The sequence below is a fragment of the Arachis hypogaea genome, chromosome 7 (genome assembly GCF_003086295.3).
Source record: "Arachis hypogaea cultivar Tifrunner chromosome 7, arahy.Tifrunner.gnm2.J5K5, whole genome shotgun sequence".
NCBI lineage: Eukaryota > Viridiplantae > Streptophyta > Magnoliopsida > Fabales > Fabaceae > Arachis > Arachis hypogaea.
The window spans coordinates 37,643,579-37,650,704 of NC_092042.1; the positions used below are offsets into that span (position 1 = coordinate 37,643,579).

The following is a 7,126-nucleotide window of genomic DNA, read 5'->3' on the forward strand; positions in this document are numbered from 1 at the left end:
GCTTAAGCTCAAAGTTGTTTACTCCAATGGCAGGGATAGAGATGCTTCTCCCATAGAAGTCGGGAGTAGGTGCAGTAAAGTCACCCAGCACATTCCTTGCATTGTTGGCATTGTTGTTGTTTTCGGCTGCCATGGGTTCTTCTTCTTTGAAGATTTCTGTTAGGTCCTCTACAGAGAATTGTGCCTTAGCTTCTCTTAGCTTTCGCTTCAAGGTCCTTTCAGGTTCAGGGTCAGCCTCAACAAGAATGCTTTTGTCTTTGCTCCTGCTCATATGAAAGAGAAGAAAACAAGGGAATATGGAATCCTCTATGTCACAGTATAGAGATTCCTTGAGGTGTCAGAAAAAAAGAAAAATAGAAGGCAGAAGTAGAAGAATTCGAACTTATCAAGAGAGATGGAGTTTGAATTGTTCATTGAGGAATAGTGTTAGTCCAAAATAGAAGGATGTAAGAAGAAGGGAAGTAATTTTCGAAAATTAAGTAAAAGATTTTGAAAACATTTTGAAAAACACTAATTGATTCTCGAAAACCAAGAGTGGAAAAGAAATCAAGTGATTTTTGAAAAAGATTTTGAAATTAGAAATTAAAAAGATACGATTGAAAACTATTTTGAAAAAGATGTAATTAGGAAGATATGATTGGTTTAAAAAAAATGTGATTGAGAGGACATGATTTGAAAAACAGTTTAAAAAGATTTGATTTTAAAAATTAATGACTTGGCTATCAAGAAAAGATATGATTCAAACATTAAACCTTTCTCAACAGAAAAGGCAACATACTTGAAATGTTGAATCAAATCATTAATCGATAGCAAGTATCTTTGAAAAATAGAAAGAAATTGATTTTGAAAAAGATTTGATTGAAAAGATATGATTTGAAAAAGATTTGATTTTGAAAAAATTTTGAAAACCTGAAAATATTTTGAATTAAAAACAGAATCATCCCTCTTGTGCCATCCTGGCGTTAAACGCCCAGAATGGTGCACATTCTGGCGTTTAACGCCCAAAATACTACCCTTTTGGGCGTTAAACGCCCAGCCAGGCACCCTGGCTGGCTGATGAGCGGATAATTTGTATGCTTTTTGGCATTGTTTTTAGTATGTTTTTGATATGATATAGTTAGTTTTTAGTATATTTTTATTATTTTTTAGTTAAAATTCACTTTTCTGGACTTTACTATGAGTTTGTGTGTTTTTCTGTGATTTCAGGTATTTTCTGGCTGAAATTGAGGGACCTGAGCAAAAATCTGATTCAGAGACCAAAAAGGACTGCAGATGCTGTTGGATTCTGACCTCCCTGCACTCGAAGTGGATTTTCTGGAGCTACAGAAGCCCAATTGGCGCGCTCTTAACGGCGTTGGAAAGTAGACATCCTGGGCTTTCCAGCAATATATGATAGTCCATACTTTGCCCAAGATTTGATGGCCCAAACCGGCGTTCAAATTCACCCTCAGAATTCCCAGCGTTAAACGCCGGAACTGGCACAAGAATGGGAGTTAAACGCCCAAACTGGCACCAAAATGGGAGTTAAACGCCAAGAAGAGTCTCTACACGAAAAATGCTTCATTGCTCAGCCCAAGCACACACCAAGTGGGCCCGGAAGTGGATTTTTATGTCATTTACTCATCTTTGTACACCTTAGGCTACTAGTTCTCTATAAGTAGGACCTTTTACTATTGTATTATCATCTTGGTTCTTCTGGTTCCCTCTCTGGGGCCGAAACCAATGATCACTTTTGTTCTTATGTATTTTCAACGGTGGAGTTTCTACACACCATAGATTAAGGTGTGGAGCTCTGCTGTACCTCGAGTATTAATGCAATTACTATTTGTTCTTCTATTCAATTCCACTTGTTCTTGTTCCAAGATATCACTTGTTCTTCAACTTGATGAATGTGATGATCTGTGACACTCATCATCATTCTCACCCATGAACAAGGTGACTGACAACCACCTTTGTTCTACAAGCAACCAAGGCTCTAGTGAATATCTCTTGGATTCTTTAACCGGAATCCTTGTGGTATAGGCAAGAACTGATGGCGGCATTCAAGAGAATCCGGAAGGTCTAACCTTGTCTGTGGTATTCTGAGTAGGATTCAATGACTGAATGACTGTGACGTGCTTCAAACCTGTAACCTACTGGGCGTTAGTGACAGACGCAAAAGAATCACTGGATTCTATTCCGGTAGGGGAGGGAACCACACCGGTGATTGGCAGCACTGTGACAGAGTGTGTGCATTAGCTTTCACTGCGAGGATGGGAGGTAGCTGCTGACAACAGTGAAACCCTACACGAGCTTGCCATGGAAAGGAGTAAGAAGGATTGGATGAAAACAGTAGGAAAGCAGAGAGACGGAAGGGAAGGCATCTTCATTCGCTTATCTGAAGCTCCCACCAATGATATACATAAGTATCTCTATCTTTATCTTTATGCTTTATTCGTTTATCACTATAACCATTTGAGTCTGCCTGACTGAGATTTACAAGGTGACCATAGCTTGCTTCATACCACCAATCTCCGTGGGATCGACCCTTACTCACGTAAGGTATTACTTGGACGACCCAGTGCACTTGCTGGTTAGTTGTGCGAAGTTGTAGTGATCACAATTTCGTGCACCAAGTTTTTGGCGCCGTTGCCGGGGATTGTTCTTGTGTATGGACAACTGACGGTTCATCTTGTTGCTTAGATTAGGTATTTTTCTTCAGAGTTCTTAAGAATGAATTCTAGTGTTTCAAGGTGATGTTCTTATCATCACCAAAGCTGATTGATCATCATCAATTTAGCTCTTGAATGCAATGTCCTGCTGAAGCTTAGCTAGCTATGTCTAATTCCTTTAGACTAAAGCTTTAGACTAACATTGCATGATTCCTGGAATTCTCATTAAGAATTTTGATATCTTTATTTTCTTTTACACTTAATTTTCGAAAAAGCACAAAAAATTTACAAAATCATAAAATCCAAAAATATGTCTTGTTTAAGTCTAGAGTTTCATCTTAAGTTTAGTATCAATTGCATGTTTCTATTCTTATTGCATTCATGCATGTGTCCTCATTGATCTTCAAGTTGTTCTTGATGATTTCTTTGTTTTGATCTTTGAATTCTATTGACTTGAGTGTTTTGTTATATGCATTCTCATTTTGTTAGTGTCAATGGTATACAAACTGCTAAGTTTGGTGTCTTGCATGCATTATTATTTGATTTTAGTTGCATTTTAATTATTCCTTATTATTAAAAATCCAAAAATATTTTTAATTTGTGTCTTTTCAAGTCAATAATACAGAGAATTGAAGATTCAGAACATACTGCAGAGGAATCACACAGAAAAAGCTGGGCATTCAAAAATGCCCAGTGAAGAAGACAGACTGGCGTTTAAACGCCAGCCAGGGTGCCTGGCTGGGCGTTTAACGCCCAAAAGGGTAGTAGTTTGGGCGTTAAACGCCAGAATGTGCACCATTCTGGGCGTTTAACGCCAGGATGGCAAAGGGGGAAGATTTTGTTTTCAAAATCAATTTTTTTCAAGTTTTCAAAGTTTTTCAAAATCAAATCTTTTTCAAATCATATCTTTTCAATCAAATGTTTTCAAAATCAATTTCTTTCCTTTTTCAACGATACTTACTAACAATTAATGATTTGATTGAACATTTTTTGCCTTTTCTGTTGAGGAAGGTTTTATGTTTGAATCATATCTTTTCTTGTTAGGCAAGTCATTAATTTTTAAAATCATATCTTTTCAAATTGTTTTCAAATCATATCTTTTAAAATTGTTTTCAAATCATATCTTCTCAATCACATCTTTTTAAAACCATAACTTTTCAATCATATCTTTTTAATCACATCTTTTTCAAAATAAGTTTTCAATCAAATCTTTTTAACTTCTAATTTCAAATCTTTTTCAAAAATCACTTGATTTCTTTTCACTTTGAGTTTTCGAAAATTATCAATCAATTCTTCAAAAATGTTTTCAAAATCTTTTAATTAATTTTCGAAAATTACTTCCCTCCTTCTCACATCCTTCTGTTTATGGACTAACACTATCCCTTAATGCAAAATTCGAACTTCATCTCCTTTGTTAAGTTCGAATTTTCTACTTCTGTCTTCTACTCTTCTTTTCCTCTGACACCTAAAGGAATCTCTATACTGTGACATAGAGGATTCCACATTTTCTTGTTCTCTTCTCTTTCTTATGAGCAGGAGCAAAGACAAAGGCATTCTTGTTGAGGCTGATCCTGAACCCGAAAGGACCTTGAAGAGAAAGCTAAGAGAAGCCAAAGCACAACTCTCTTTAGAGCACCTGAACGAATTCTTCAAGGAAGAAGAAAACATGGCAGCCGAAAACAACAACAATGCCAACAATGCAAGGAAGGTGCTTGGTGACTTTACTGCACCTACTCCCGATTTCTATGGGAGAAGCATCTCTATCCCTGCCATTAGAGCAAACAACTTTGAGCTTAAGCCTCAATTAGTTTCTCTAATGCAACAGAATTGCAAGCTCCATGGACTTCCATTGGAAGATCCTCATCAGTTCTTAGCTGAATTCTTGCAAATCTGTAACACAGTCAAGACTAATGGGGTAGACCCTGAGGTCTATAGACTGATGCTATTCCCTTTTGCTGTAAGAGACAGAGCTAGAATATGGTTGGACTCTCAACCTAAAGAAAGCCTGGACTCTTGGGAAAAGCTAGTCAATGCCTTCTTGGCAAAGTTCTTTCCACCTCAAAAATTGAGTAAGCTTAAAGTGGAAGTCCAAACCTTCAGACAGAAGGATGGTGAATCCCTCTATGAAGCTTGGGAAAGATACAAACAATTAATCAGAAAATGTCCGTCTGACATGCTTTCTGAATGGAGCATCATAGGTATTTTCTATGATGGTCTCTCTGAACTATCCAAGATGTCTTTGGATAGCTCTGCTGGAGGATCTCTTCATCTGAAGAAGACGCCTACAGAAGCTCAAGAGCTAATTGAAATGGTTGCAAATAACCAATTCATGTACACTTCTGAAAGGAATCCTGTGAACAATGGGACTAGTCAGAAGAAAGGAGTTCTTGAGATTGATACTCTGAATGCCATTTTGGCTCAGAACAAGATATTGACTCAACAAGTCAAATTAATTTCTCAAAGTCTGTCTGGAATGCAAAATGCACCAAGCAGTACTAAGGATGCTTCATCTGAAGAAGAAGCTTATGATCCTGAGAACCCTTCAATGGAAAAGGTGAATTACCTAGGAGAACCCTATGGAAACACCTATAATTCTTCATGGAGAAATCACCCAAATTTCTCATAGAAGAATCAAGAGAGACCTCAACAAGGTTTCAACAACAATAATGGTGGAAGAAACAGGTTTAGCAATGGTAAACCTTTTCCATCATCTTCTCAGCAACAGACAGAGAATCCTAAGCAGAACCCCTCTGACTTAGCTACCATGGTCTCTGATCTAATTAAAACCACTCAAAGTTTCATGAATGAAACAAGGTCCTCCATTAGAAATTTGGAGGCACAAGTGGGACAGCTGAGTAAGAAAATCACTGAACTCCCTCCAAGTACTCTCCCAAGCAATACAGAAGAAAATCCAAAAGGAGAGTGCAAAGCCATAAACATGGCCGAATTTGGAGAGGAAGGAGAGCAAGTGAACGCCACTGAGGAAGGCCTCAATGGGCGTGCACTGACCTCCACTGAGTTCCCTAATGAGGAACCATGGGAATCTGAGGCTCAAAATGAGACCATAGAGATTCCATTGGAATTACTTCTGCCATTCATAAGCTCTGACGAGTATTCTTCCTCTGAAGAGGATGAGTATGTCACTGAAGAGCAAGTTGCTAAATACCTTGGAGCAATCATGAAGCTAAATGACAAGTTATTTGGAAATGAGACTTGGGAGGATGAACCCCCCTTGCTCACCAAAGAACTGGATGACTTGTCTAGGTAGAAATTACCTCAAAAGAGACAAGATCCTGGGAAATTTTCCATACCTTGTACCATAGGCACCATGACCTTCAAGAAGGCTCTGTGTGACTTAGGGTCAAGTGTAAACCTCATGCCTCTCTCTGTAATGGAGAAGCTAGGGATCTTTGAGGTACAAGCTGCAAGAATCTCACTAGAGATGGCAGACAATTCAAAAAAAAACAAGCTTATGGACTTGTAGAGAATGTTTTGGTGAAAATTGAAGACCATTACATCCCTACTGATTTCATAGTCCTAGAGACTGGGAAGTGCATGGATGAATCCATCATCCTTGGCAGACCCTTCCTAGCCACAGCAAAGGCTGTGATTGATGTTGATAGAGGTGAACTGTTCATTCTCATGAATGAAGAATCCTTTGTGTTTAAGGCTCAAGGATATCCCTCTATCATCATGGAGAGGAAGCATGAAGAGCTTCTCTCAAAACAGAGCCAAACAGAGCCCCCACAGTCAAACTCTAAGTTTGGTGTTGGGAGGCCACAACCAAACTCTAAGTTTGGTGTTGAACCCCCACACTCAAACTCTAAGTTTGGTGTTGGGAGGTTCCAACACGGTTCTGAGCATTTCTGAGGCTCCATGAGAGTCCTCTGTCAAGCTAGTGACAATAAAGAAGCGCTTGTTGGGAGGCAACCCAATGTTCTATACTTAATTATTTTCTTTTGTTATTTTATCTTTTTTGTAGGTTGATGATCATAAGGAGTCACAAAATCAATGAAAAAAGCAAAAACAGAATGAAAAACAGGAAGAAAAACAGCACACCCTGGAGGAAGAACTCACTGGCGTTTAAACGCCAGTGAGGCTAGCAGTTGGGCGTTTAACGCCCAGTCTGGCACCATTCTGGGCGTTTAACGCCAGAAAGGGGCACCAGACTGGCGTTAAACGCCAGGAAAGGGGAAGAACCTGGCGTTAAACGCCAGAAAGGGGCACCAGCCCGGCGTTTAACGCCAGAATTGGCTCAAAACGTGTTTTTGAATGCCATTTGGTGCAGGGATGACTTTTCCTTGACACCTAAGGATCTGTGGACCCCACAGGATCCCCACCAAACCCTACCACACTCTCTTCTTCTTCACCCATTCCCCAATCACCTCTACCACTCTCCCTCTCCTCCATTTCTTCTTCTTCTACTCTCTTCTTTCTTCTTTTGCTCGAGGACGAGCAAATCTTTTAAGTTTGGT

The 7,126-nt window shown here is 39.0% G+C and overlaps 1 non-coding gene across 1 annotated transcript; it reads right to left on the minus strand.

The window, feature by feature from the left end:
- Positions 1 to 4,722: 4,722 nt before the first annotated feature.
- Positions 4,723 to 4,830, minus strand: LOC112704707 (small nucleolar RNA R71). Its single transcript, XR_003155318.1, has one exon. It is a non-coding gene; the product is annotated as a small nucleolar RNA R71 (small nucleolar RNA).
- Between the last annotated feature and the right edge of the window lie 2,296 nt (positions 4,831 to 7,126).